Source organism: Mastomys coucha, unplaced genomic scaffold (genome assembly GCF_008632895.1).
Source record: "Mastomys coucha isolate ucsf_1 unplaced genomic scaffold, UCSF_Mcou_1 pScaffold15, whole genome shotgun sequence".
NCBI classification, from domain to species: domain Eukaryota; kingdom Metazoa; phylum Chordata; class Mammalia; order Rodentia; family Muridae; genus Mastomys; species Mastomys coucha.
The window spans coordinates 8,698,846-8,726,532 of NW_022196897.1; the positions used below are offsets into that span (position 1 = coordinate 8,698,846).

At 41.0% G+C, this 27,687-nt stretch overlaps 1 protein-coding gene across 8 annotated transcripts in view; it reads right to left on the reverse strand.

Moving 5' to 3' along the window:
- Nucleotides 1–27,687, reverse strand: part of Arhgap21 (Rho GTPase activating protein 21) — a 136,088-nt gene that overhangs the window by 44,602 nt on the left and 63,799 nt on the right. The gene's annotated exons all lie outside the window — the stretch shown is intronic.

Consider the following 27,687-nt stretch of genomic DNA (forward strand, 5'->3'; position numbering starts at 1 on the left):
AACAGAAGTCTGTTTTGTTAACAAGTTTCCAGTGTGATCCTAATAGAATCTCATAGAATCTGAGAATAACAGATTCCATGAAATGGATGTCAAGGAAAGATTCAGAGACTAGAGAGTGGGCCAGCTGAGCAATAAACCCCATACAAAAATAAAACAAACAAACAACCCCCCAACACACACACACACACACACACACACACACACACGTTCTCAACGTCCAGACCACTGGCATCAGTATCACCTGGGGCTGTGTTAGAAATCCGGATCTATGGACTGGCTCCAGACCCTGAGGTTAAGTGCCCAAACGTGCACTATTTTTTGCATTCTCTGCATGGAGAATGCAGGTTGATTGCTTTCTCACTGTCTCAGTGTGAGACACTTCTAAATGCTACTTGTTAAACAGCAATGCTGGAGAGAAGAGGGTGCCACAATGAGGATCTTCCATGTTTGCTGCATGAAACTGAATTCTATCAAGTATGCATAAAGGAGGCTCAAAAGGCATTTCTTAGTAGCAAACCTTCTTGTTTAGTGCTAGCTCAGTGATCTGAAAGGAGACCTCCAAAGCTGTAGTTGATCACTCAGCTACCCAAGTAGAGTATAGAAAAGCAACTGTTTATGTTTCAGAATTCAGCAGGCATGGGCTCAATTTCCTTTCTCACTTGAAATTTTCTGTTTTAACTTGTGTCCATAGAAACTATTACTACAAAAATTGTGTTATTTGCTTATTTATTTGCTGTATGTGTCTTCTGTGAAGCTAACAAGCAAGAAATGTACCTAATATCCACAGTACCTAGAACAATGGCTGGCATCTAATATGGAATTACTGAGTTGATTAACTGCTTAGTTTAACTCTTACAAACTTTGGAGACAGGCATTGTGATCCAAAGATTGTCATTATGACTGAGCAAGAATGGGAAACTAAGCTATCGGCAGAGGGAGAGTAGAAATTTGTGGCCACATATGAATTCAAATGCTACACTCTCAGTAACTGACATTAATCCATTTGTCAAGCTTTACTGATAAAAGCCAACTTATAATTACAGTCATGAGCCACATAGTAATATTTTGTCAGTGGCAAACAATATATATAAAATAGTGGGCATACCCACATAAGTACGAGGCATGTAAGGTTATGCCTACCCACAGTTTTAGTTTTGTTTTTCCAGGTAGTGCTGGGATGGTATCTAGGGCTTACATTTTAGGTGAGAGCTTAGTCAATAATTTATATCCCCATCTATGACTATGTAAATACACACTACAACACTAACTTGATGACAAAAATTACCTAGGGACATCTTTTCACAATATTTTATATGAGAAATAGCTGCGATTATAAGGAAGAAAGTATATATCAATTTAAGTCATTCAAAATGCAAACAATGAACTCTAATCAGGCAAGATCCCTGTGTGACCAACCCAATATTTATAACAGTTAGCATTAAAAGAAAACAGCGTATATTTTTGGCTCAAGATCTGAGGTTTTAATATTTTGTTTTATCAATACATTGCTTTCACAGGAAGCATTATAGAATACAAGACATGTGTTTTCTTATTAATGACCTATGATCTGTGTCATTTAAAAATATAAAATAGTGGCTAGATGGCTCAGCAGTTAAGTGCACTGGCTGCTCTTCCAGAGGACCCAGGTTTGATTCCCAGCATCCAAATGATGGCTCATTACCATCAGTAACTCCAGTTCCAGAGGGTCCAAAATATTCTTCTAGTCTCCATGGGCACTAAGCAGAGATGTGGTACACAGACATACATTCAGGCAAATACTCATATTCATAAAATAATAAACAAAAAAAGTCAATACAAGAACTTGCTGCAAATATGTATCAAATGCAAATGACTATTGATACATTTTACAAAATAATAAAAAGTGAGCTGAGTAGCAACATGGTGACATCTAAAAATTCTAGCAGAAAAGTTCACTACACAGAGGAGAGATATCCACAACAATCTCAATGTCTACCAAGTACACGGCTTCTACAACGGCTTCTCGTGGAATGCCAGTCAGTCACCTTGCTACTGACAAGTCTGCATCACACGATGTCTGAACCCACGAGGAGGAGAGAGAGGAGAACACCTGAGTCGAGCCAGCAGGGTATCATGGATGCAGAGAGAGGTCTTCGCGTTCTTTTTATGTGTCTTGATGGAATATCTTCTAAATTCTGCAGGCTCTACTCTAATTCTTTTAAAAAGAAAACTGTCCTTCGAGCATCCCTAAGTCTCAGGAGGAAATTTACTTTTCTGCAATTTCTATTACTTTATATTATGTTAAACATTTTGCTCACTAATTTTAACATTATACACAAACAGGAGAAGAGAGAGGGAAAAGAGAAAGAGAGACAGACAGACAAAGACAGAGAGTCTGAAATTCTGTTTGAACTCGAGTGCAAATGTATCAAACTTCAAATGTGTATAAAGCCAGGGATGGTACTACACAACCATAATTTAAACACTCTGAAGTTGGAGGTATCACGATTTTGAGTTTGAGGCTAGCCTAGCTATAGAGCAAAGCTTGTTCTCAAATGTATGTATGTACGTACATACATTGAAGAGATTGCTCAGTGAGCAAAGTGCTCTTTGCTGTGATGAGGGCCTGAGTTTGGATCTCCACCACCATGTAAAAAAGCAAGCATGCATCAATCACACTTATAATCCAATCTCAGAAAGATAGATCTCAGGGCTCAGTGGCTGGCTGGCCGGCCTAGCTGTAACCATGAGCCCCAGGTTCAATGTGGTTATCTGTCTCAAAAAACTAAGGTGGTGAGAGAGAATGACACCCTAAGCTGTCTGCATTTCTCTATGAGTAAGCATACCCACACCCACATGTGTACACATGTACAACACACACACACCAAACAAACAAAATTAAGAGAATAAGTAGATAAAATGTGTCATTCACTCTCATAGGTCATTGGTTCTTGTAGGTCAGTTTATCCAAATACAAAAAAAAAAAAAAAAAAAAAAAAAGCAACGCCCTCCCCCCCCACACACAAATCCCCAGTTCTAAGACTCCTACAGGAAGAATTCTCCCTCTGAGTCCAGACAGCTGCCATGGTGACTCTTAGACAGTTACTTCACATTCTACCTTACTCCCCCATCTGCCAACTTTTTGAAAACACACAAAACCTGTTTTAAAGGTTAAGTATCTTATTCAGGTCTTTCCATTGACCATCTCAAAATACTTATTTGAGCATATCCATGTAACTAAGTCTTTGTCTTTACAGAAAAAACTAAGCAAGTGGAGAAGGCTACCGTGGGTACTGAGGCTGCTGTGACCACACTGGACTAGAGAAGCACACCTAAGCTGACTTAAATCACGAGCACATTTAAAATCAGACAACACATTAAACTTCACAAGAATTCAATAAAGTTCGCCTTAAGTAAGAAGAATTAATGATATACAGGTAGAGGGTGTCATCCAATACTGAATGTCCATAGGAGTTTAATTCTGTGTCCAGGATAATGGAGAATTTATAAAAAACCTTAGGCCCTACACTCAAAACATGGTTTTAAACCCTACCATGCCAGGCAGTAGTGGTGCATGCCTTTAATCCCAGCACTTGGAAGGCAGAGGTAGGCAGACTTCCGAGTTTGAGGCTAGCCTGCTTTATAGAGTGAGTTCCAGGACAGCCAGAGCTACACAAAGAAACCCTGTTTCAAAAACAACAACAACAAGAAAAACCCTACCTTGACTACTTACTTTTCAAACAGGCTACCAAATTTTGTAATATTTGATATGTATTTTAACTAGTGATTATTTTTTATTAGATTTTTCTTTATTTACATTTCAAATAATATCTCCTCTCCCGGTTTCTCCTGGTGTGGGGGGGGACCCTGTTCCCTTCCCCCTCCCCCTGTTCACCAACCCACCCTCTCCTACTTCCTGGCCCTGGCATTCCCCTACACTGGGGCATAGAACCTTCACAGGACCAAGGGCTTCTCCTCCCACTGATGACCCACTAGGCCATCTTTGCTATACATATGCTGCTGGAGTCATTAGTCCTATCATGTGGACTCTTTGGTTGGTGGTTTAGTCCCTGGGAGCTCTGAAGGTACTAGTTAGTTCATATTGATGTTCATCCTAAGGGACTACAAACCCTTCAGTTCCTTGGGTCCTTTCTCTAGCTCCTTCATTGGGGACCCTGTGCTCAGTCCAATGGATGGCTGTGAGCCTCTACTTCTGTATTAGTTGGGCACTGGCAGAGCCTCTCAGGAGACAGCTAAATCAAGCTGCTGTCAGTCAGCACTTGCTGGCATCCACAATAGTATCTGGGTTTGATGATTGAATATGGGAAGGATTCCCAGGTGGAACAGTCTCTGGATTGTCTTTCCTTCAGTCTCTGCTCCATAGTTTGTCTCTGCAACTCCTTAGATGGGTATTTTGTTCCCCCTTCTTAGAAGGAACAAAGTATCCACGCTTTGTCCTTCCTTCTTGAGTTTCTTGTGGTTTGTGGATTGTATTTTGAGTATTCTGAGCTTCTGGGCTAATATCCACTTATCAGAGAGAGCATACCATGTGTGTTCTTTTGTGACTGGGTTACCTCACTCAGGATGATATTGCCCAGATCCATCCATTTGGCTAAGAGTTTCATAAATTCATTGTTTTTAATAGCTAAGTAGTACTCCATTGTGTAGTGTTGTACTGCGGGCGGCTCACTGCTGAGGCCGATGGCTGAGGCTCTCTTTATCCCTTTTTTTAAAAATGAGATATTTTATTGTAGGAAAGAGAAAATAGGCTAGTCGAGTAGAGAGAAGGAGAGGGGAGGAAGGAGAGGAGAAGAGAAGGAGAGAGAAAGGAAAGAAAAAAGCAAGAGAGCAAGAAAGCAAGAGAAGAGAACAAAGAACAAGAAAGAGTGGAAAAGGGCAAGAGAGCAAGAGCAAGAGAGGAAGAAAAGAAGCAAGAGAGGGACAAGAGGAAGAGGGCAAAAGCAAGGGAAGGAGGAGAGGGTAAGCCTCCCCTTATATTGTATGGGGCATGGCTATCTGTCTTTGGGGGTGAGGCATGCCTGGCTGTGGTCAGAGGACCGGGGGTAGGGTCCAGCTAGAATGCTGGGATCTGATAGAGCACACATCTCCTATGGGGCAGTTGTGAGGGGTTGTGACTGAAATAGGAGCCAAAGACTCAGGACTTATACCAGAGCTCCTTCTGCCCCCTACAGTCAGAAACTGTCCACTGAGGCTCCAGAGCTCAAGGCCAATTACTCAACTGAGCCTAAGTTGCTTGAACAGACCATTGCTCCACAGTGTAGATAGATGTACCACAATTTCTGTATCCATTCCTCTGTTGAGGGACATCTGGGTTGTTTCCAGTTTCTGGCTATTATAAATAAGGCTGCTATGAACATAGTGGAGCATGTGTTCTTATTACATGTTAGAGCATCTTCTGGGTATATGCTCAGGAGTGGTATAGCTGGGTCGTCCGGTAGAACTATGCCCAATTTCCGGAGAAACCACAAAACTGATTTCCAGAGTGGTTGTAACAGCTTGCAATCCTACCAGCAATGAAGTAATGTTCCTCTTTCTCCACAACCTCTCCAGCATCTGCTGTCACCTGAGCTTTTTATCCTAGCCATTCTGATTAGTGTGAGGTGGAATCTCAGGGTTGTTTTGTTTTGCATTTCCCTTATGACTAAGGATGTTGAACATTTCTTTGGGTGCTTCTCAGCCATTCAGTGTTCCTCAGTTGAGAAGTCTTTGTTTAGCTCTGTACCACATTTTTTAATAGGGTTATTTGATTCTCTGGAGTCTAACTTCTTGAGTTCTTTATATATATTGGATATTAGCCCTCTATCGGATATAGGATTGGTAAAGATCTTTTCCTAATCTGTTGGCTGCCATTTTGTCCTATTGACAGTGTCCTTTGCCTTACAGAAGCTTTGTAATTTTATGAGGTCCCATTTGTCGATTCTTGACCATAGAGCATAGCTATTGGTGTTCTGTTCAGGAATTTTCCCCGGTGCCAATGTCCTCGGGACTCTTCCCCACTTTCTTTTGCATTAGTTTCAGTGTATCTGGTTTTATGTGGAGGTCCTTGATCTACTTGGACTTGAGCTTTGTACAAAGAGATAGGAATGGATCGATGTGCATACATGCTAACCGCCAGATGAGCCAGCACCATTTGTTGAAAATGCTGTCTTTTTTCCACTTAATGGTTTTAGCTCCTTTGTCAAAGATCAAGTGACCATAGGTGTGTGGGTTCACTTCTGGGTCTTCATTTCTATTCCACTGATCAACCTGCCTGTCACTGTACCAATACCATGCAGTTTTTAATCACAATTGCTCTGTAGTACAGCTTAACGTCAGGGATGGTGCTTCCACCCAAGGTTCTTTTATTGTTGAGAATAGTTTTCACTATCCTAGGTTTTATGTTATTCCAGATGATTGCTCTTTCCAAGTCTGTGAAGAAATGAGTTGGAATTTTGACAGGGATTACATTGAATCTGTAGATTGCTTTCGGCAAGATGGCCATTTTTACTATATTAATCTTGCCAATCCATTAGCATGGAAGATCATTCAATCTTTTGAGATCTTCTTCGGTTTCCTTTTTCAAAGACTTAAAGTTCTTGTCATAGAGATCTTTAACTTGCTTAGTTATTTTATATTATTTGTGACTATTGTGAAGGATGTTGTTTCCTTAATTTCTTTCTCGGCCTGTTTATCCTTTGTGTAGAGGAAGGCCACTGATTTGCTTGAGTTAATGTTATATCCAGCTACTTTGCTGAAGTTGTTTATCAGGTTTAGGAGCTCTCTGGTGGAATTTTTGGGGTCACTTAAGTATACTATCATATCATCAGCAAATAGTGATAATTTGACTTCTTCCTTTCCAATTCGTATCCCTTTGATCTCCTTTTGTTGTCTAATTGCTCTGGCTAGGACTTCAAGTACAATATTGAATAGGTAGGGAGACAGCCTTGCCTAGTCCCTGATTTTAGTGGGATTACTTCAAGTTTCTCTCTATTAAATTTGATATTGGCTACTGGTTTGCTGTATATTGCTTTTACTATGTTTAAGTATGGGCCTTGAATTCCTGATCTTTCCAAGACTTTTATCATGAAGGGATGTTGGATTTTGTCAAATACTTTCTCAGCATCCAATGAGATGATCATATGATTTTTTTCTTTGAGTTTGTTTATACAGTTGATGGATTTCCATATATTGAACCATCCCTGCATCCCTGGGATGAAGCCTACTTGATCATGATGGATGATCGTTTTGATGTATTCTTGGATTCGGTTTGCAAGAATTTTTTTGAGTATTTTTGCATTGATATTCATGAGGGAAATTGGTCTGAAATTTTCTTTCTTTGTTAGGTCTTTGTATGGTTTAGGTATCAGAGTCATTGTAGCTTCATATAATTAACTAGGTTTCTATTCTGTGGAATAGTTTGAAGAGTATTGGTATTAGGACTTCTTTGAAGGTCTGATAAAACTCTGCACTAAACCCATCTGGTCCTGGGCTTTTTTTGGTTAGGAGACTATTAATGACTATTTCTATTTCTTTGGCAGAAATGGTACTGATTCGATCATTTATCTGATCTTGATTTAACTTTGGTATCTGATACCTGTCTAGAAAGTTGTCCATTTCATCCAGGTTTTCCAGTGTTGTTGAGTATAGGCTTTTGTAGTAGGATCTCATGATTTTTTGGATTTCCTCAGTTTCTGTTTTTATATCTCCCTTTTCATTTCTGATTTTGTTGATTAGGATACTGTCTCTGTGCCCTCTAGTTAGTCTGGTTTATCTATTTTGTTGATTTTCTCAAAGAACCAGCTCCTGGTTTGGTTGATTCTTTTGTTTCTATTTGGTTGATTTCAGCCCTGAGTTTGATTATTTCCGGCTGTTGACTCCTCTTGGGTAAATTTGCTTCTTTTTGTTCTAGAGCTTTCAGATGTGCTGTCAAATTGCTGGTGTATGCTCTCTTCAGTTTCTTTTTGGAGGTACTTAGAGCTATGAGTTTTCCTCTTAGGACTGCTTTCATTGTGTCTGTATGTTTGAGTATGTTGTGGTTTCATTTTCATTAAACTCTAGAAATTCTTTAATTTCTTTACCTCTTCCTTGACCAGGTTATCATTGAGTAGAGTGTTGTTAAGCTTCCATGAGTATGTGGGCATTCTATTGTTTATGTTGTTATTGAGAAGCAGCCTTAGTCCATGGTGATCTGATAGGATTCATGGAATTATTTCAATATTCTTGTATCTGTTGAGGCCTGATTTGTGACCAAGTTTTATAACTTGTTAGTCTCATTGTGTCTTTGTTTAATTTCTGTTTCCATGATCTGTCCATTGCAGAGAGTGGGGTATTGAAATCTCCCACTATTATTGTATGTGGTGCTACATGTGCTTTGAGCTTTAGTAAAATTTCTTTTATGAATGTAGATGTACTTACATTTGGAGTATAGAGGTTCAGAATTGTGAGTTCATCTTGGTAGATCTTACCTTTGATGAGTATGAAGTGTCCCTCCTTATCTTTTTTGATCACTTTAGGTTGAAAGTCAATTTTATTCAACATTAGAATGGCTACTCCAGCTTGTTTCTTGGGACCATTTACTTGGAAAATTGTTTTCCAGCCTTTTATTCTGATGTAGTGTCTGTCTTTGTCACTGAGATGGGTTTCCTGAATGCAACAAAATGTTGGGTCCTGTTTATGTACCCAGACTGATAGCCTATGTCTTTTTATTGGGGAATTGAGTCCATTGATAATAACAGATATTAAGGAAAAGTAATTGTCACTTCCTGTTATTTTTTGTTGTTAGAGTTGGAATTCTGTTCATGTGGCTATCTTCTTTTCGTTTTGTTAGAAGATTACTTTCTTGCTTTTTCTAGGATGTAGTTTCCCTCCTTGTGTTGGAGTTTTCCATTTATTATCTTTTGAAGAGCTGGATTTGTGGAAAGGTATTGTGTAAATTTGGTTTTGTCATGGAATACTTTGATTTCTCCATCTATGGTAACTAAGAGTTTTGCTGGATATAGTAGCCTAGGCTGGTATTTGTGTTCTCTTAGGGTCTGTATGACATCAACCCAGGATGTTCTGGCTATCATAGTCTCTGGTGAGAAGTCTGGTGTAATTCTCATAGGTCTGCCTTTATATGTTACTTGACCTTTTTCCCTCACTGCTTTTAATATTCTTTCTTTGTTTCGTGCATTTAGTGTTTTGATTATTATGTGATGGGAGGAATTTCTTTTCTGGTCCAGTCAATTTGGAGTTCTGTAGGCTTCTTGTATATTCATAGCCATCTTTGTTTTAGGTTAGGGAAGTTTTCTTCTATAATTTTGTTGAAGATATTTACTGGCCCTTTAAGTTGGAAGTCTTCACTCTCTTCTATACCTATTATCCTTAGGTTTGGTCTGATCATTGTGTCCTGGATTTCCTGGATGTTTTGGTTTAGGATTTTGCATTCTCTGTTTTCTTTGACTGTTTTGTCAATGTTTTCTATGGTATCTTCTGCACCTGAGATTGTCTCTTCTATCTCTTGTATTCTGTTCCATCTATGGCTCCTGACTTCTTTCCTAGGTTTTCTATCTCCAGAGTTGTCTCTCTTTTGTTTTCTTAATAATTTATATTTGCATTTTCAGGTCCTAGATGGTTTTGTTCAATTCCTTCATCTATTTGGTTGTGCTTTCCTGTAATTCTTTAAGGGATTTTTGTGTTTCCTCTTTAAGGGCTTGTACCTGTTTACCTGTGTTCTCCTGTATTTCTTTAAGGGAATTTTTTATGTCCTTCTTAAATTCCTCTATCACCATCATGAGATATGATTTTAGATCCACATCTTGCTTTTCCGGTGTGTTGGGGTATACAGGACTTACTATGGTAGGAGTACTAGGTTCTAATGATGCCAAGTAGTCTTGGTTTCTGTTGATAAGATTCTTGCGTTTGCCTTTCGCCATCTAATGATCTCTGATGTTAGATGTCCTTGCTGTATCTGGCTGGAGCTTGTTCCTCCTGTGGGTCTGTAAGCCTGTGTCAGCACTTCTGGGAAATCAGCTCTTCCCTGGTAAGACCCGTGTGCAGAGGGCTGTAGATCAGCCATCCCTCCTGGGTGTAGATGGGTGAATGAAGGACCCTGTCCCAGTTGCCTATACTGTGGCCTATACCTTCCCCATCTGGTCCCACCTTAGAAACTCACCTGAGAGAAAATGGCAATCTTGACTGAGACCTAGTGTCAGAGCACTCCCTGGAGACAAGCTCTCTGCTTGCAGGAAAGATGTGCAGAGGGCTGCGGATCAGCTGTCCCTCCTAGTTGTAGATGGAAGTAGAAAAGATCCTGTCCCTGCTGCCCTGACACTTCTGCGGCCTGAGCTTCCCGGGTGGTACCGCCTTAGAAAGTCCTAACTAGTGATTATTAGTTATTGATATGAATACCAAATTAAACTGAAAATTCTTTCTTTACCTGGCAATTATATCTCCCCGCGATTTTATGTAACTTCCTTAGGCATGCCAGTTTGCTCATCTGCAATGGGTTAATGATTGTAATCCTGTCTACCTGACAAAGTTGCTATGGGGATTAACATAAAGGTATTTAATACATATGCCTATGCTCATTTTATTGTAAATGGTGTTTATATAGATCAAGATGAGCTATGTTAGAAGACATCAAACTTGTATCCCTTTAGAAAATCAGAAAATACTGGCTGGGAAAATATCCTTAAACTCAACTGTCATATTAGAAGAAAGCTGAAGAGCACAGTGGAGAACACAGGTGAAGGAGAGAGTGCCCATCTCCAAACAAACTGGTGACTTAGAGAGATGATTTAAAACTATAACAAACTTCTTCTTTTTTTGTTTTTTAGAGACAGAGCCTGTGTCTCTGTCTCTATGTGTAGCCTCTGTCTCTGTTTCTCTGTGTAGCCTTGGCTGTCCTCCAACTCAGAAATCCACCTGCCTCTGCCTCCCAAGTGCTGGGACTAAAGGCAGGCGCCACCACTGCCCAGCTATAACAAACTTCTTCGAAGAACACTGAAGTCACCTGCAGCATTTAGAAATTTTTAAGTATAAAGTACACACAGCCAACAGAGCATAATGACCTTTGACTTCTGCCAGTTATGAAACACACCCTGAAAGAGGTATAGAACAACATATCACAACATCCACAAAACCCTACAGTTCCAGAACAAAGTAAACATGACAACGGAGAGATGGGCACACTTTCATTGTTACACATATACAAATATGTGTGTACTTGTACACTTAGGCTTGTATTGCTCCAGAAATACAGAAAACAAAAGAGAAAAAAAAAACCTATAACAATTCTGCATAGAAACAGGAAATGACTATTACAGTCAAGAGATATCCCACAGAACAAGAGAAAAATACTGTGTTACACATCTGAAAAAAAAAAGTTGATAATCCCACTATTAAGAAACTTCAAAAATTCAACAGCAGAAAAGATCAACACAATTAAAAATGGGCAAGAGCTATAAAAAGACACTTCTCAGCAGACATGCAGTGTCAACATAGTGAAAAAAAATGTTCCACATTACTAAACAGCAGAGAAATGTAAATGAAAACCACGGCAAGCCACGGCGAGCTAGACCCTCATCCCAGGAACAGTGGCTGTCATGAGGAAGGAACAAGTGCTGGCAAGGCCCTCAAGGAAAGCCCTGACCAAGTGGTGGCAGTGCAAAGTGACACGGCTATCTCAGGCTTTCTACTGCAGCCAAGAGCAGCTGGGGGAGAGGGATTTCAGTTCCCAGTTCTCAGGTCTCTAGGAGGCCATCTCATCACTAAGGAAAGCCAGGGCAGGAACTCAAGGCAAGAACCTGGATCCAGGAACTGGAGCAGAAGCCATGGAGGAGTGTTGCTGACAGGCTTGCTCACTATGGCTTCCTCAGCTGCTTTCTTAAACCACTTGGGACACCTGGCTGTCACCATCCACACTGGCTGAAGATCTCCCACATCAATCATTAATCAAGAAAATGCCCAGGCGGAACTGATGTTTTGGAGGAATTTTCTCAATTAACAAGTCCCTCTTCCAACTGGAAGGGGAATGGAGGGAAAATTGGGGGGGGGGGTGTTAACTAAGGAAAGTAGGTGTGAGATGAATAGAAGAAGGAAGGAGGTGGGTAAAGTAACAGTACGAATATTGGAAGACATCATAAGAAATCATACTGTTATCTACCTAAACTATACAAATGTAGTTTAAATGAAATTACCCCATCTTGGCTGATAACGCCCTTCTCAAGAGTCATAAACTATTTAACAAACCCCTAAAACCAGGAATGAGAAACTGTCTTCTGAATTGTTTGTCAAGGTTGTCCAAAAAGAGTCCTAAAACATTATAGGCTATTGCTGTTGCCCCTGGTTGCCTCCAAGAGGTAAGACCCTACTGCTAAGGCACTGTGCATTTCAGACACAGGCCCTGAAGATATAAGATGGACCTAACCTAAATGTCTCCTGAGGATTAGCACTCATGATACCAAAAGGTGTCACATAGGCTTCCAAATGGGTGAAGCAAGTTGTTATACAAACAAACTGAGAACAACAGATCACAGCAGATTTTTGGTCAATGAGTAAAGTCTTAAACATTGACCAAAAACGAAGAGGAGGACAAGTTCCTCTTCCCAAATGACTCCAGCATATGTCAAGTCAAGTTGATGTAGAAATAACCAACACAATAACCATTATGAAAAACAGTACAAAGCTTCCTCAAAAGAAAAATTTTCCCCACAAGTTCTAGCATCCCCTCTACGTTCATCCAGCCAAAGACAATGAAGTCAGTGGACGAAACCCTGTGCTTCATGTTTACTGTGACACTGTCTCTACTCTGCAGCTCAGGCTGCCCAGGAATGCACCCACAGCTGACTTCAAACTTACAGCAACCCTCCTGCCTCAGAAATTCAGAAGCTGGGATTTCAGGCATGAGTTACCACATTCAGCTACAAAAGCTATTTTAAGACCCTAACAGAGACATACTACCCCTAATGTTAAAAATATTTGTGTAGCAGGGTGTCGGTAGAGCACACCTTTAAACCCAGCACGCATAGGCAGGAGACGGGGGCAGGAGAGGCAGGCGAGGCGGGCAAGGCAGGCAAGGCGGGCGAGGTAGGAGAGGCAGGAGGCAAGGGTAGGTAGATCTCTCTAACCTTGAAGCCAGCCTGGTCTACATAGTTCAAAGACAGGCAGGGCTGCACAGAGAAACACTGTCTTGAAAACAAAAACAAACAAAAAGCATGTATTATGTAATCAAACATTAAAATACTATAGGTGATTGTTAGACTTTTTTTTTTGTGGTATGAGCAAAATCAACTGGGGGAAGGGGGAGGTAAATTATTAAGTCAAGCTGTTTTCCACAGTCTACTCAAGATGAATATGATGGTTTGTATAATAGTGGCACTATTAGTTGGAATGGCCTTATTGGAAGAATTATGTCACTGTAGGGGTGGACTTTGAGACCCTCCTCTTAGCCACATAGGAGCCAGTCTTCTCTTTGCCTTCTAGACAAGATGTAGAGCTCTTAGCTCCTCTAGTGCCATCCTTGCCTGGATGCTGCCATGCTTCATGCCATGATGATAACAGATTGAACCTCAGAATCTATAAGCCAGCTCCAATTAAATGCTGTCCTTACAAGAGTTGCCTGGGGCCAGGCGGTGGTGGTGCACACCTATAATCCCAGCACTTGGGAGGCAGAGGCAGGCGGATTTCTGAGTTTGAGGCCAGCCTGGTCTACAGAGTGAGTTCTAGGACAGCCAGGGCTACACAGAGAAACCCTGTCTCGGAAAAACCAAAAAAAAAAAATAAAAACCAACCAACCAAACAAACAAACAAACAAGAGTTGCCTGGGTCCTGGTGTCTCTTCACAGCAGTAAAACCCTAACTAAGACGACGCACTCGTTTTCAGAATGATAGTTAATACATTCAAGTTTTACCTCCCAATTTGCAGATGTGAGAACCTTAGGAGTTCCTAATCTCAAACTATAATAATCTCTGAATGGGATCCAGAGGAGACCTGTCACGTGTCAATCACAATTACATATACTACAAGCAAACATATACTCTCTTAATGCAACCTGACCTTCAAGCAATGGAGTAAAATAAATCAGTTTAAAAATATAAAAAGTTTGAAATTACTCATGTTAAACTTTTTCAAATAAAAGACATTTAATTATTAAAACTTTTTTTGTCATAGGAATGTTTCATACACTCAGAACCAGAGGTGCTAACAGCATGAAGCCCCAGGAGACTAAGGAACCATGAAAATCATACTTCATTTAAACCCACTCACACTCATAGAAAGCTTTTAAAGTTATATTTCAGATGTCAATTCATTCATAAATACTGTATATACTTTGGCAGGCAAAGCTGAAAGATTACTTAACACTAAGGACTGACACAGCCATGAGACAAATTCAGAAAGGTCTCTCTCACATATGAAAATCACAAGACAGCCCCATGTTAAGTTTATAAACAAGTTACTCACTCCTGTGCATATGCTTGGTTATATATCCAAATGCCATTTGTTTACAGTGGATCTACTCATTTACAAATTAAAATTCTGTTGAGTTTATAGTCAATCTTCTAAGCTATATATTCAAATCCCATGAGTTTACAGTGGACCTGCTCAGTTATATATTAAAATCCTGTGAGTTTATAGAAAATACGCTGCATGGAAATCTCACATGCACGTATGTAACGGATGCTCAGTAAGTAACTGCTGTCTATTTCACAATGTCACCCTGGAAAATGCTAACAGTAAACAGCCTGGCGCGTTTCTGAGGTTTGGCCTCTTCAGTCCAGCAACAGGGCGGGCAACAGAAGAGCAGTATGAGCATACCACCACTAGGTGGCAGACATGAATCAGTTTCAGAGCTATAGGTAGGCAGGAACACTGGGAGCCTGTTAGTGTTATCCAACAGATACTTCTCCCTAGTTCTCTCTGAATGAACAGTCAGCTACTGCCTTTCACTTGAAGTTCAGTAATGTTAGTTTTTTCCCTTATGTTTAAGGAGTTTCATAAATGATGTATATGTCTAGAGTCAGAGCCCTGTTGTTCTTGCTTTGTGAGGTTGTAATTTTTCCGACAACCCAGACAAAATTGTTATTCATAAGAAACTTCCCATTTCTGAATTTATACACTGCTCAACCCCTTCACTAATAAGCTTGTCAAGGCTGTCCTTTGTGTGCTGTCCCCTTCAAGACCACCAGCCTCCTTCAGAAATCTTCCTAAGATCGCCTATATACCCACATTTCAACAAAACTTAGCAGCAGCTTCAACCTCCCTTCCGCAAGGCCTTCTGATGCATGCAATTTGCCCATCTAACTACAGGGAGTGCCAAGTGCAGGCCAGCTCTGCCTTCAGTTCAGCTGAAGCTAAGTGACACAGTGAACTGCTGAGTTCAAGCAAGCTCCTGACAAGGCTCAGGACAGGCTCTTGCTGCACCCCAACTCCTGTTCCCTCAAGGAAGTGCTTCCAAACTTGTGGTAAGTAAGCTGGATCTGCCCTGTGCCCCTGCATTTCTGCTGCTCTAGCCTCTGTTTTGTTTTGTTTGTTTTGTTTTAATGCCCAGTTTTCATTTTGAAGGTTTTTCTTTTTGCTACTGTGTCCTGTCTGAAGAAAGGATTTAGTCCTCACAGCCTGCTTCGAGCCTTAGTCTACAGCTAGCTAGCATTTCTCATGTGCACACTCTACACTATGGCCCTGAAGTCCTTCCCTCCTATCTATGCAGCTGACTAGTGCTGGTGCGCCTCTGCCTACTGCACACTCTTCACCAGAGCTGTCCACACTCATTGATCCTCAGATGCTTGTGTTGCAGGGTTTTCTGGATGAACAAGCATTCCCAGGAGAGGCATATAAACTCATCCAAGCCGCTGCTGTCCTTGGGCATGTACTGATGCTAGAATGTTCCCATTCATGAACGCCTGCTTTCCTCATCCCTCTGTAAACTCTGCTAAGCTCCTTAACTTCAATAATTTGCTACATGTCAGAAAGTATCTTTTTTTGGACACTGTTCTAATGCATCCTCTACTACAAAAATAATTTTTTACTGATACCTTAAAATTAGCACCTCTTAATTAGCACAGCACAGACTTTGACTCTTTCTGGTCTTGTGTTTCCATGCTCTCTGGACGGCTTCGCTGCCAGGACCTACTCTAGCAGATCCTTCCTTGGCAGGAAAACCGTTTCTTTTGCCACAATCCTGTAACAACTGTACAGACTTTTCTTTCTATGCTTTAAACATTATTTTATATTTCCATGTTTCAGTGTTTTATGTGTGAATTTGTGGGTTTGTATGTTTCTAATAAATGTATGAAAGAAACTAGTTTGAGTTTAAAAAAAAATTCCTACCCTACAGCTCTACATTTCACCTGAGAGTGGGAAAACAGTGAAGAGGTTAGTGTGAGGTGACGCTGTGGTAACACTGTGGACAAGTGTTACACAGAGCAAGAAGGAAAGGGGTGTGGAAGGCAGGCTGTTTTCATTAACTAGTCAGTTGAGGAAGTGCACTGCATCAGGTGACATTTTCAATACTCTGAAGGAAGTGAGGTTAGAGGCCATGTTGCTTCCTTCCACGCAATCAGCTTAGTATCTAGCTCATGGTACAGACTGCATAGATGTTTGTTTGCTAAGTGAATCAACAAACAAAAAATGTATTCCTTAATGTCCTCACATTTAGCTTTGAATATTTCTGCTCTGTTTTTATGCCAAAGATGAGAAGTTATCTGCTAAACATTGAAAGCAGGGGCTGTAATTCCCACAGTGAACATTGATTAAGTTAGGAGTCACATACTTTCTATGTAAGCTATGGAAAGCAATGAGGAACAAGATTGGGGCTCTCCAGCAAGGCTGTGCTATGTGTGACCCAGGTTGTATGTTATGCAGCAGCTAGAAAAAGCCAGCTTAAAACCACCTAACTAGAGAGCTGCCCCAGGCAACACTGTAAGAGAAAGCCAGAGATGAGGACCATGCTTCCAAGACTGCTCAAACCCTAGTGCAAATCTCTCTAGTTCTTTTACAGTTACTTATCTCTGCCAAAGACCTCTGATTAGTTCTCTCTGAAGCTATCTTTCACATTAAAATATTTCATAAAAAAGTGTTAGAACTCTTAAAGATTTTGAACTCATATCTAGTTTCTTGACCAACAGTTAAACTTCATGTATTATGTTTTCCAAGTCTTTAAAGTCTACTCCTTAAAACTGGGTTTCTTTAATCCAGTTCAGTTCCTTTCACTATAGATTATCATTCATTATTTCCAAGTAGTATCAAGATTCTCTTTTAAACTTTTCACCTACCGGTTTATTTTACAGACTGTGTCTACATTTCTGTGTAAGTCCAAGACTGCCCTATTTTTGCTATTTTCTTATAGACTTTCTTAGTTATTTGAAATATGGTTTCTAAATCACTAGGTACCACTAACCCTGAGTTTCAAGGGCTGTGGGGAGTAAGAAGGGAGACACAGAACAGACTTAGGAATAGACCATGGCAGCCATGACAACAGGTATCAGCGTCCTCCCTTTACCCAACAGGCACTATTCCTATTACTTCATCCAACAAGCTCCTACTATGTACCAGGTACCTACTTAATGAAAAAGTCAGTCATGCAACACATTTCCTGTCCTTCATCATCTTTTCTCTGGGAAGAATTCACAGAAATCATTTCAAAAACATACTGATAGGTAAACGGGGTAGATTTGTAGTCTGCACCTGACTTGGGAGGCTGAGACAGAAGAGTCACTTGAGCCCAGGAGTCCAAGAGCAGTCCAGGAGTCCAAGAGCAGTCAAGTCAACATAAAGATATCCTGACTCTACAAAAAGAAGGGAGGGAGGAGAGGGAAGGGCAATCCCAGAGGGGGTGAGGAGGGGAGTCCATATTGAACAAGGCATTTTACTTTGCATAAGCTAATAACCAGGTTTTGCTTCTTGTTTCCTTATTTCCCAGTATCAAACCTGTGCTAGTTCCTCAGTTTCTTGGAACAGTTCAATCTAGAGGCAGTTCTCGCCTAACGTACCACAGACAGGAATAATCAACAGGCTGTTTCTGGGGAGCAGGGATTTCCACAGTGTTATTAATGAACATAGCTTCAATCTTTTACTAACTATGAGACATTTCCTACAAAATAACCCTTCAAAAATTGAAACTGCCTACTACTTTTCCATTAGCTTCTTTATTTCAAGCAGAAATATGAAAATGTAGTCATTTTTTAAGAAATGAAAATACTGAATTGCAGCCCTCCGGGGCTACACAGACTGTGGCAGAGTTTTGAGGAGCAAAAACTCCCAGTGCGGTGCCGTCGGCTCCACTCACTGTCAGGAAATGGCTGGGCACTGAAGACACAGAGAAAACGTTACAGCATGTATGTACGTGTGTCTGTGTTTACCTTCAACAAAGTAAAACCAACTTAGGATGTCTTAATAGCCACGGCAGAGGCTAAGTGAGAGTAGACTTGTATCTCCAAGATTAGTGAAGAATATACAAGGCAAAAGTGGGGGCAAAACAAAGGCATTTCATTAAATCAAACCTGAATTTCAGCACAGCACAACAATGATATACAGGCCGCAGAAAGAGAAGTAGTGTTTCCAAACTAAAAGAATGAATATATGTCTTTCTTATCAAATAGAAAGCATGGGGGGGGGGGTCCACCTTTAATCCTATCCTAGCACTTGGGAGGCAGAGGCCAGCGGATTTCTGAGTTCAAGGCCAGCCTGGTCTACAGCGTGAGTTCCAGGACAGCCAGGGCTACACAGAGAAACCCTGTCTCGAGGAAAAAAAAAAAAAAAAAAAAAAGAAAGCATGAAGGAGAAATGGCTTTCTTAATCTCAAAAAAAAAGAAAAAAAAAGTTAAAGAATCCCTGAATCAACAGACTCTTACAACAAAGATTAAACAAAGGGCGGGAGAGATGGCTTAGCGTTAAGAGCACTGGCCTGTTCTCCTAGAGGACAGAGGTTTGATTCCCAGCACCTAAAAGGTAGCTCACAACCATCTGTAACTCTAGTTCTAGGGCAATGATTCTCAACCTGTGTATCTAGATCTCTTTGAGTGTCTAAAGACCCTATTACAGAGGCTGCACATCAGATATTTACATTACGATTCATAACAGTAGCAAAATTACAGTTATGAAGTGGTAACAAAAATAACTTTATGGTTTGGGTCACCACAGCGTGAGAAACTGTATTAATGGGTCACAGCATTAGGAAGGTTGAGGACCAGTTCTAATGCCCTATTCGAGCCACTGAGGGTACCAGGACTGAAAGTGGTAAACAGACATATATGCAGGCAAAACACTCATACACAATACAAATAAAAATAAATTTAAAGGAGATTAAACAACAAAAAAAATTCAAATTTTTCATTAGTTATAAATAAGCAAAAGTTTCTAAATACGTAAAGTAAAATTTGGCTTCACGGTTAACTCCTACTCACAGGAAAGCTAGCCAAGGTAAAGAGCCTACCTACCAGTCTCCAAAGGCTGGAAAGAGAAGCAAGGTGTTTAGGGCTGGCCAACATCATGGCAGAGAGCATCACGGCTGTGCTGGGCCAGACATCCCTCTGAGAACCTTCTGCAAGTAGCAGCTCGCCAGTGATCATCAGCACGCTGTCATGTCCCCTAAGCCAGCATGTCTCTCCTGTTGTCCAAAGTGGGATTCATCAAGAAAACTGCTCCCTGAACTCCTCTACTGCTTCATGGCCTAGCTAAGCCTTCCTTGGATGCAGACTGAAGGGTGAGGCTTTTACTGACAAATCTTTCCTTCACGTTTTCCCTCAGGACCAGATCCTATCACTGTCTTTTCCCAGTCTTCCTCAGTTCTTATCCATTGTGATCATTCCCTGCTAACTCTTGGCATGAGTCACCCATCCCCTTGCTTAGCTGCTGCTGCTCTGTGTCTGCAGATGACAATACACAGTCACTGAGCTAAGAAGGGAAAATCTTCAAATAGAAGACTGAACCAAGCCGATGATAAGCACAGCAATGCAAAGAAGCTTGGTTTGGTCACAAAGTTGGTTTACATCTAAAAATCCAATCAATATATATTCACTATATCAAAAGATGAACAAGAGAAACCCAAGGGGTATCCCAATAGATGTAGACCAATTAATCTGGGACACATACTACAAGATTCAACATGGCAAGGATTTGTTTTGTTTTGTTTTAGGGTTTCCGTCTGTTTGTATGCTTTGTTTTTTGAGATAGGGTTTCTTTGAGCATGCCTGGGTGTCCTAAGCTCACTACACAGTCCATGAAGGAACTCTAGCCGTCTCAAGCATGGCGAAATGGCTCTGGCAGGTTTTGCCCTTCTCCCCAATTCCCTTTTCCTTACTAACAACCACTAGATTCCATTCCTGAAGCTAGCCCCCAAGGCCTAGTCCCTTCCTCGGCCACTTTCTCCTCCTGAGGCTGACTACCAAGGTCCAGCTAACAAAGTATTGAAGTCCAGCAATCAAAAGCCCCCTTTGGCTCACCTAGTTAACATGCCCAATTAAATACCTCATCCTAACGAGGATTCCCCTCTTACCTTTATAAACAGTCATATTGCAATGTTCCACACCTGTCTCCTCTCCCTCCAGGGGCAGTCCTTTGTCATCTGGACCAATCTCTCTCCCCTTCTCTCTCATTTCCTGTGCTCAGTCCCTATAGGCCCAATACCTCTCCTTTGTGCTGAGAAAGTAGTATTGGGGATCCTGAGCAGATACTGACCTCTTAAAGTTGAGGCTAGCCTTGAATTCAGACACATCTGTCTCTGCCTCAGCCTCCTGAAGGCAAGTATTTTTCAACATTTAAATTTTGTAACACATACACAATAAAATTTCTAACAACTAAAAGCCCAATTCTAAAGCTTTTATAATACTGCATGATGAATAAAAATTGTCAGGATTTTTTTCCTTTTCTTTTGTGGGTTTAATCTGGAGCCTCACGCTCACAGATTCATGACAAAGCACTGTTAGACCTCAGTCCAAGCAAATGAAGAATGCACTACCGATAGGATTACTTTTCAAGCCACAGCAAACAAAAGTAGTGTAGGCTCGATACAAATAAAATGATCAATGGGCTGGGCATGGTGTCAGTCTTTAATCCCAGCACTCAGGAGGAGGCAGAGGCAGGACGATCTCTGGAGTTCGAGGCCAGCCTAGTCTACATAGTGGGTTCCAGGACAATCAGGGCTACACAGAGAAATCCTGTCTGGAAAAGCAAACAATACAAATGACCAATGGAACAGAACACCACATATGCTGAGTGTCTATAAAGACCTAGCAGTCAATATTTAGGGCTTTGTAAGTACCTACAATATCTGGTGTGTTCTTTTTCTCTTTTTAAACAAATCTGTAAAAATATAAAATCATTTTTTGTTTGGAAAGTATTACATAGCTTCCACGGGCCAACTCCAGGATAGAGCAAAGTTTAGTATGGACCAACCCAAGACAGATACCATAAGTGAGCTGGTTTTTGCTACACAGTAACTGGAAAGGCATAGACTTTACACTAAGAACCATGGAAATCAAAATAAATACCACAAGAAAAAAAAATTGTCTTGGCCTCAAAGCACAGGCCCAAATAATGACGGGCAAACTGCAGCTTTGCTGTGACTGATAAATCAAAGAAGCATCTTAGCATACACAGTGCAGCGCCTCCTGGCTGTGACTGATAAATCAAAGAAGCATCTTAACATACACAGTGCAGCGCCTCCTTTGGCTGTGACTGATAAATCAAAGAAGCATCTTAACATACACAGTGCAGCGCCTCCTTTGGCTGTGACTGATAAATCAAAAAAGCATCTTAACATACACAGTGCAGCGCCTCCTGGCTGTGACTGGTAAATCAAAGAAGCATCTTAGCATACACAGTGCAGCGCCTCCCTGGACAAGGAGCACAGCCAAATGCTCAGAGAGAACTCAAAGTATCAAAAACAAAGTATCAAAAACAAAGTATCACTTGCTCAGACAGCAGTAAAATGGGAAATTTATCAGTTAGTAAGAATTTGAAAGGCAAAGGTCAATGAGCACCCACTATACTTCTGTAGCCACCAAATTCCCCATTTGGAATACTCAAAGAATGCCTACAAGTATACAATTAAAATGGAAACTTTGTCCATTAAATTAAAACTATAACCCTCTGCCCTCGCCAACTACAGTGACCAAAATTTGAAAACAGATTAACAGGAAGCAGAGTGACCCTGCAAGAGTGACTGGATGCTTGTGACCCTGGATAGTTTGTAACCCAGTACAACAGAGTGCTTGTGCCTGCTAGTGTGTAAGCCAGTACAGCTACACTGGCAACCAGCAGTACCCTGTGTGTGTGATGACTCAGCAGCGTCACTCCTACATAAACATGCCTTTGAACTCAAAGAAGGTAAAAGAAGGTTCATAGCTTTGTTGTCCAAAACAGTCCAACACTACAGTCTATAAACAGTGGAGTGAACTAATAGCACATATTCTTCACATCATCTATTGAAATGTAACTGTAACTTACAACAAAGATAAAAGACTTTAAGTGTAAGGTTCAATTAGCTTTACAAATGTCTATTCCTAGATAAGCATCGGCATAACCTGAATAGAATGTTCCCTCAGGCTGAGGACACTGCTCCATCAAGTCTAAGGGGACTTGCCAAATGCAAAACCACGGGTTCCAAAAGCAGCATTGAAAACAGTCTTTGTTTTCCTCCCAGTCAATTAATTCAAACTGTCTTCCGACTGGGTCTGCATTAGTAAATCTGACGGTATGTACTCTTTTACACTTACCTTTGTTTAAAGTCACTAAAATGCCTTTAACAAAAGCATGGGTAATAAAAAGTAGATGAACTCAATACTACTCAAAATCATTTTTTTACCAGCTACACCCTCAGAAGACTGAATTGATAGATAGCATGGCCAGGAAAAGAATCAAATTTTCTGGTTTTTACCCCTCCTGTGAAAAGGGGGAAAAAAAAACAAGAAAAATCTCAAACATGAAAAGAGCCTACAAAATGAGAAAAAGGAACTGGAAACCATGCACTGAGAGTGTAAAATCCACACATAAAGAACTTCTACTACCAAAGAACAAAATACAAACCTCATTTAAAAATAGGCAGCAAGGACAGAGAGATGGCTCAGTGGTTAAGAGCACTGGCTGCTCCTCCAAAGGACATGAGTTTGTCTCCAAGTACCCACGTGGAGGCTCACAACAATCTGTAACTGCGGCTCCACCCTGTTCTGACTTCCTCAAGTACCAGGCACAAGTACTGTGCACAAACTTAATGTAGGCAAAACACCCACCTATATACAATAACAAAAGAATAATTTTAAGATAAATTAAAAAATGAACATGGACATCAACAGTTATTTCTCCAAGTAAGTTACACAAGTAGCCAATAAGAAAACTAAAGAATGTCTAGAAGCATTAATCAGTGAAAGATATGCACATCAAAACCACAATGAGATGCCACTTCGCACCCATTAGGCTCTAATACAAAAAACAGAGCGTAATACTTGTGGGAGAGAATACAGAGACAGGAAGGTCCTCCCGCATTGCACTGCAAAACACAGTACGGCCCACCACTGGGTTTTCATCCCAACGAACTGAAACACAAGCCAATATAAATAAATAAATACACACACACACACACGTATACATATATATATATATATATACATATATGTGTGTGTGTGTTCATAAAGTCCCAACCATACAGCCATAAGGAGGTAACAGTCTAGTTGTCCATTATGAGAAAATGGATAAGCAAACAGTGATGTGTGTGTGTGTGTGTGTGTGTGTGTGTGTGTGTAGATACACACGTGAAATATTCCAGCCATAGAAAGTTAAGTGCTAATGCATACTACACAGACTTTCCTTATAATCTCATAAAAGTAACAAAAGCAATTGAGGTTTCAAAAAGATAACCAAATGAAAAGATAAATATTCCTTGCTCTTAAGCAGAGAGGCTCAGCAAAAAAAGGCCAGCAACATGCTAGATAGACTATGAGGGTGAGGAAAATAAAAGAACACGTGTGAACTGCCACTCAGCACAAGCCAAAGCGGCACCTGAAGCTTAACGAACGATCTACTAATAGTGTAAAAATTCAAGAGAATAGAGCCCTCTTTCTTCAAACTCTCAAGAGTAAATTCCACGAGTTAAGCTCTGAGAGGCCATAGCTATGGCCAGAACCTGACAATTCTACCTCTTGTTAATTACTAACTGTAGTTCCAACTACACCACCTAAAACTAGAGACAATAGCTGTATCCCTGGAAAGCTGTGTTGAGGAGTAAGGACCTAAGCCCAAGGACAGTGCTGTTAGCACCAATCATGGCGATCTATCTCTACTTCCTGAAATATGCTCAAGACTAAGACATCTATGGCTGTTCCACCAAGCAGCACCAAAAATTAACAGGAAATACGCAACTAGTTAATCTAGTTCCATCTAGTTAAATAGACATCTTATAGGACTCAGCTAAGGGCTCCACAGAACTCAGTCAGAATAGCTATTTGAAGAGCAATGCAAGCATGCCTCTGACTCTCTCCCACCAAATATCTGCCTATTACTGACTTGCCCAGGAAAAATACTTGCAAATACAATTCCAGGCCCATATTTTAGTTATATTATTCTGAAAGAATATGATTTTCAGAAATGAATGGAAATAGTCCATAAATAGACTCCATTTTCTCAGCTTTGTAAACATTTTTTTTTAATCACTAAAAATGCATTTCACTGAAGCACACTCGTTCTCCAAACACAGTGACTGAGATAGATCTGCACTGGATGAGTAACTAGTCCAACTTAATTCCTTCCTGGAAGATTTAGAAGCACCATGAGAGAGGAGGCAGAAAGAAAGCATGGTGAAGGCTGGAGACGTAAGCTCATGAACAGGAGTCTCACCACAATTTCCCAGACAAGCAGCAGCCTTAAGTCCAAGCGCTTCGGCTCTGGAAGCTCAACTACAGTGCTGTTGCCAAGTCACTCTGGTGCAGCTAGTGTCCCTTGCATCTGGCCTGTCCTGGGTCTCACCACTGTTGGAACACTCTAGTACAAACTACAGAGGCATACAGTCAGAGGTGATCTAGTCACAAAGGTCACAGCTACCAGGTTCCCCTTGCCACATGCTAGAAAATCAATGGAGTTAAGGCAGGAAAACAGCAGCGGCAGCCAGCTGTGTACTCCTGATTGTGAGTGTCAACATGGTATCAACTGTCAAAGACAGCTGCTCTCTTCAAAATAGCCTGCTTTTGTGGTCTTTTCCTATATTGCATCACTATAATAAAAAATGTAAAATAATTTCATAAAATACAAAAAATAAAAATATAAAAGCTGGGGAAGCTTAGTTATTAGAAAATTACATGCCAAAATAGGCATAAGGAGAAATATCAATCAGAGCCTTTAACTGCTTTACAGAATGTTGGCATTACAGCAGGGTCTCTGCAGCATTATAATACAGTCTGGCAGTTATTTTTCTCCAGTGATGCAGTATTTTGACTCTGACCACAACACTGGAGGCTGGGATTCTATTACACTAAACAAAGCTCACATGAAAGAGTTTCATAGTCTCAACAGACTCGGAAATACATTTTGAATGGAAACAAGACTGAAATAAAAATCATAACATGTTACTGAGTTAAAACAGTAAATAAGCCACAAGATGTCTCTGATGAAGGTGTGCTCAAAAAACTCATCTATAAATAGTTATTCAGGAGCAGGAAGTTTTTTGATACAAAATATGATCCAATAAACAACTAGTTTAGCTAAAATAGTATTACTATGCTTAGGCTAAAAGGGCATGGACGGCATTCTTGGTGTGTGTGCTCAGCATCTGCCTCGGCACTTCAGCCTAGGGAATGATGGGAAGATGACAGAGAACTCAGGTGCCCTTTCCTCAGGCTGGTGCTTTTCCTGTCAGCTCCGTGTGCTTCTACCACACACGGAGCATGTGGAATCCATCCCAAACCCTGGTGTGTACCAGATGGTGACAAGAGTGGTCCATCTTGCACAGGTGACATCTACAATCTGTGTTACCTGACCTACATCCTCAGATTATCTTAGACAGTACTCAAAGAAATTATTTCCTTCTTATGTCAACTGAAAACACAACAATTCTAAGATTCTACAGACCATTGAGGCTACTGGACTATCCATGTAATAGATACAAATGAAATTACTCAGGAAAAAAATACTGTACTATTAAATAAATACATTATGTACCTATAAATACATTTTTTTAAATCAGACAAAAGACACAAAAAGAATATTCTGTATCATTTTCCTTGACAAAAAATTCCAGAAAATGCAAAATTCTGAACTGATGAGAAGCTTGCAACTGTCCAGAGCCAAATGGGTTATAAAATATTACACAGGAACTTTCCAAAATGATGGAATGCTTATTTTAATATCATATCTTGATAAGAATAGAAGATGCATGAGTTATACAATTTACTAGATGTTATATGATGTGGGGCAGTGGTCTGTTCAAACAACCTGGTCCTGGTCGAATACAGATCTGGAACCCTGGTGATCTGGTGGGCGATAGTTTCTGCCTGTAAGGGATGGAAGGAATTCGGCCATGCCTCCTGGTCACTGGCTCCTGTTTCAGTCCCAACCCCTCTACGACTCACCCCCTCCAAGGAGATGTGTGCTCTGTCACACAGACAATGCCCCAAGCTTCCAGCATTCTAGCTGGACCCTACCCCCAGTCATCTGACCACAGCCAAGTATGCCCCACCCCACAGACAGATAGCTCAGCCCTAGAATATAAGGGGTGGTTTGTCCCCTCCCCTCTCTCTTGCTCTCTTTTGCTCTCTTGCTTTCTTCCTCTCTTGCCCCCTCTCTCCTTCTTCTTTCTCTCTCCATGTGGTCATGGCCAGCCTCTTTTCTCCCTTTTCTATAATAATTATCTTACGATTATGCATTGCCTCCTTTTAACTAGATGCACGGTGATGACCGGACCCCAGTGTTTGCAGCCATGAGGCCAGACTGAGAACTCTCCTGCAGCAGTGCTGCCGCTTCTTTCCCCACCCCCTTCTCCCCTCATTCTCAGTTCCTCTGAGTTGACATCGACTGTGATGTACAGAGGCTGGGACTTACATCCCTGGCTTTTCAGGAGGCCAGGGACCCCTTGCAGCTGTCTCATTATCTCAGGCCCCAACCCCACCCCCCACCCCACCCCCGTGTGGCGCAGTGTGCAGGTAAACACCTATACCTGCGTTGCCCAGAGCAGGGAAACTCTGGCTGGGTATAGGTCATTCTACCCTCCCCCTTTTGTCCCCCGCCCACTCAATGCCCAGTGCCCAGAGCCCAGAGTGGCGGTCTCTGCAGCAGCACATGGTGACCAGCGCAACCGTGGCGGCAGGGCGAGGTCCCGGCCCCCGGGCGACTGTGGCTGCTCCCGACAATATATGATGTTACATTTATAATTACTACAAATGTGATTATTACTGGTAAAGGCGCATTAAACTTGAACTAGAAGTGAGAAAATATCAGATAAAACTAAGTCAATGGATCTCCTACAGGACAAAAAACTAGCATTTTCTAAACAATGTTAAGATCACAAGACACAAAAAGAACAAAGAGGCTAGATGAAGTCGTGAATTTTAAGGAAGTATCTTAACTGAATGCAAAGTAGGACAGTAAGATAACAGTAACAAAAGCAGCAAACGTCAACAAACCCAACTGAACTACTGGAAACTCAGTGAGTGAAATCCTGTAGCTACTCTGACTGGTGTTCACCTCACACCAGTCAGAGTGGCTAGGATAAAAAACTCAGGTGACAGCAGATGCTGGAGAGGTTG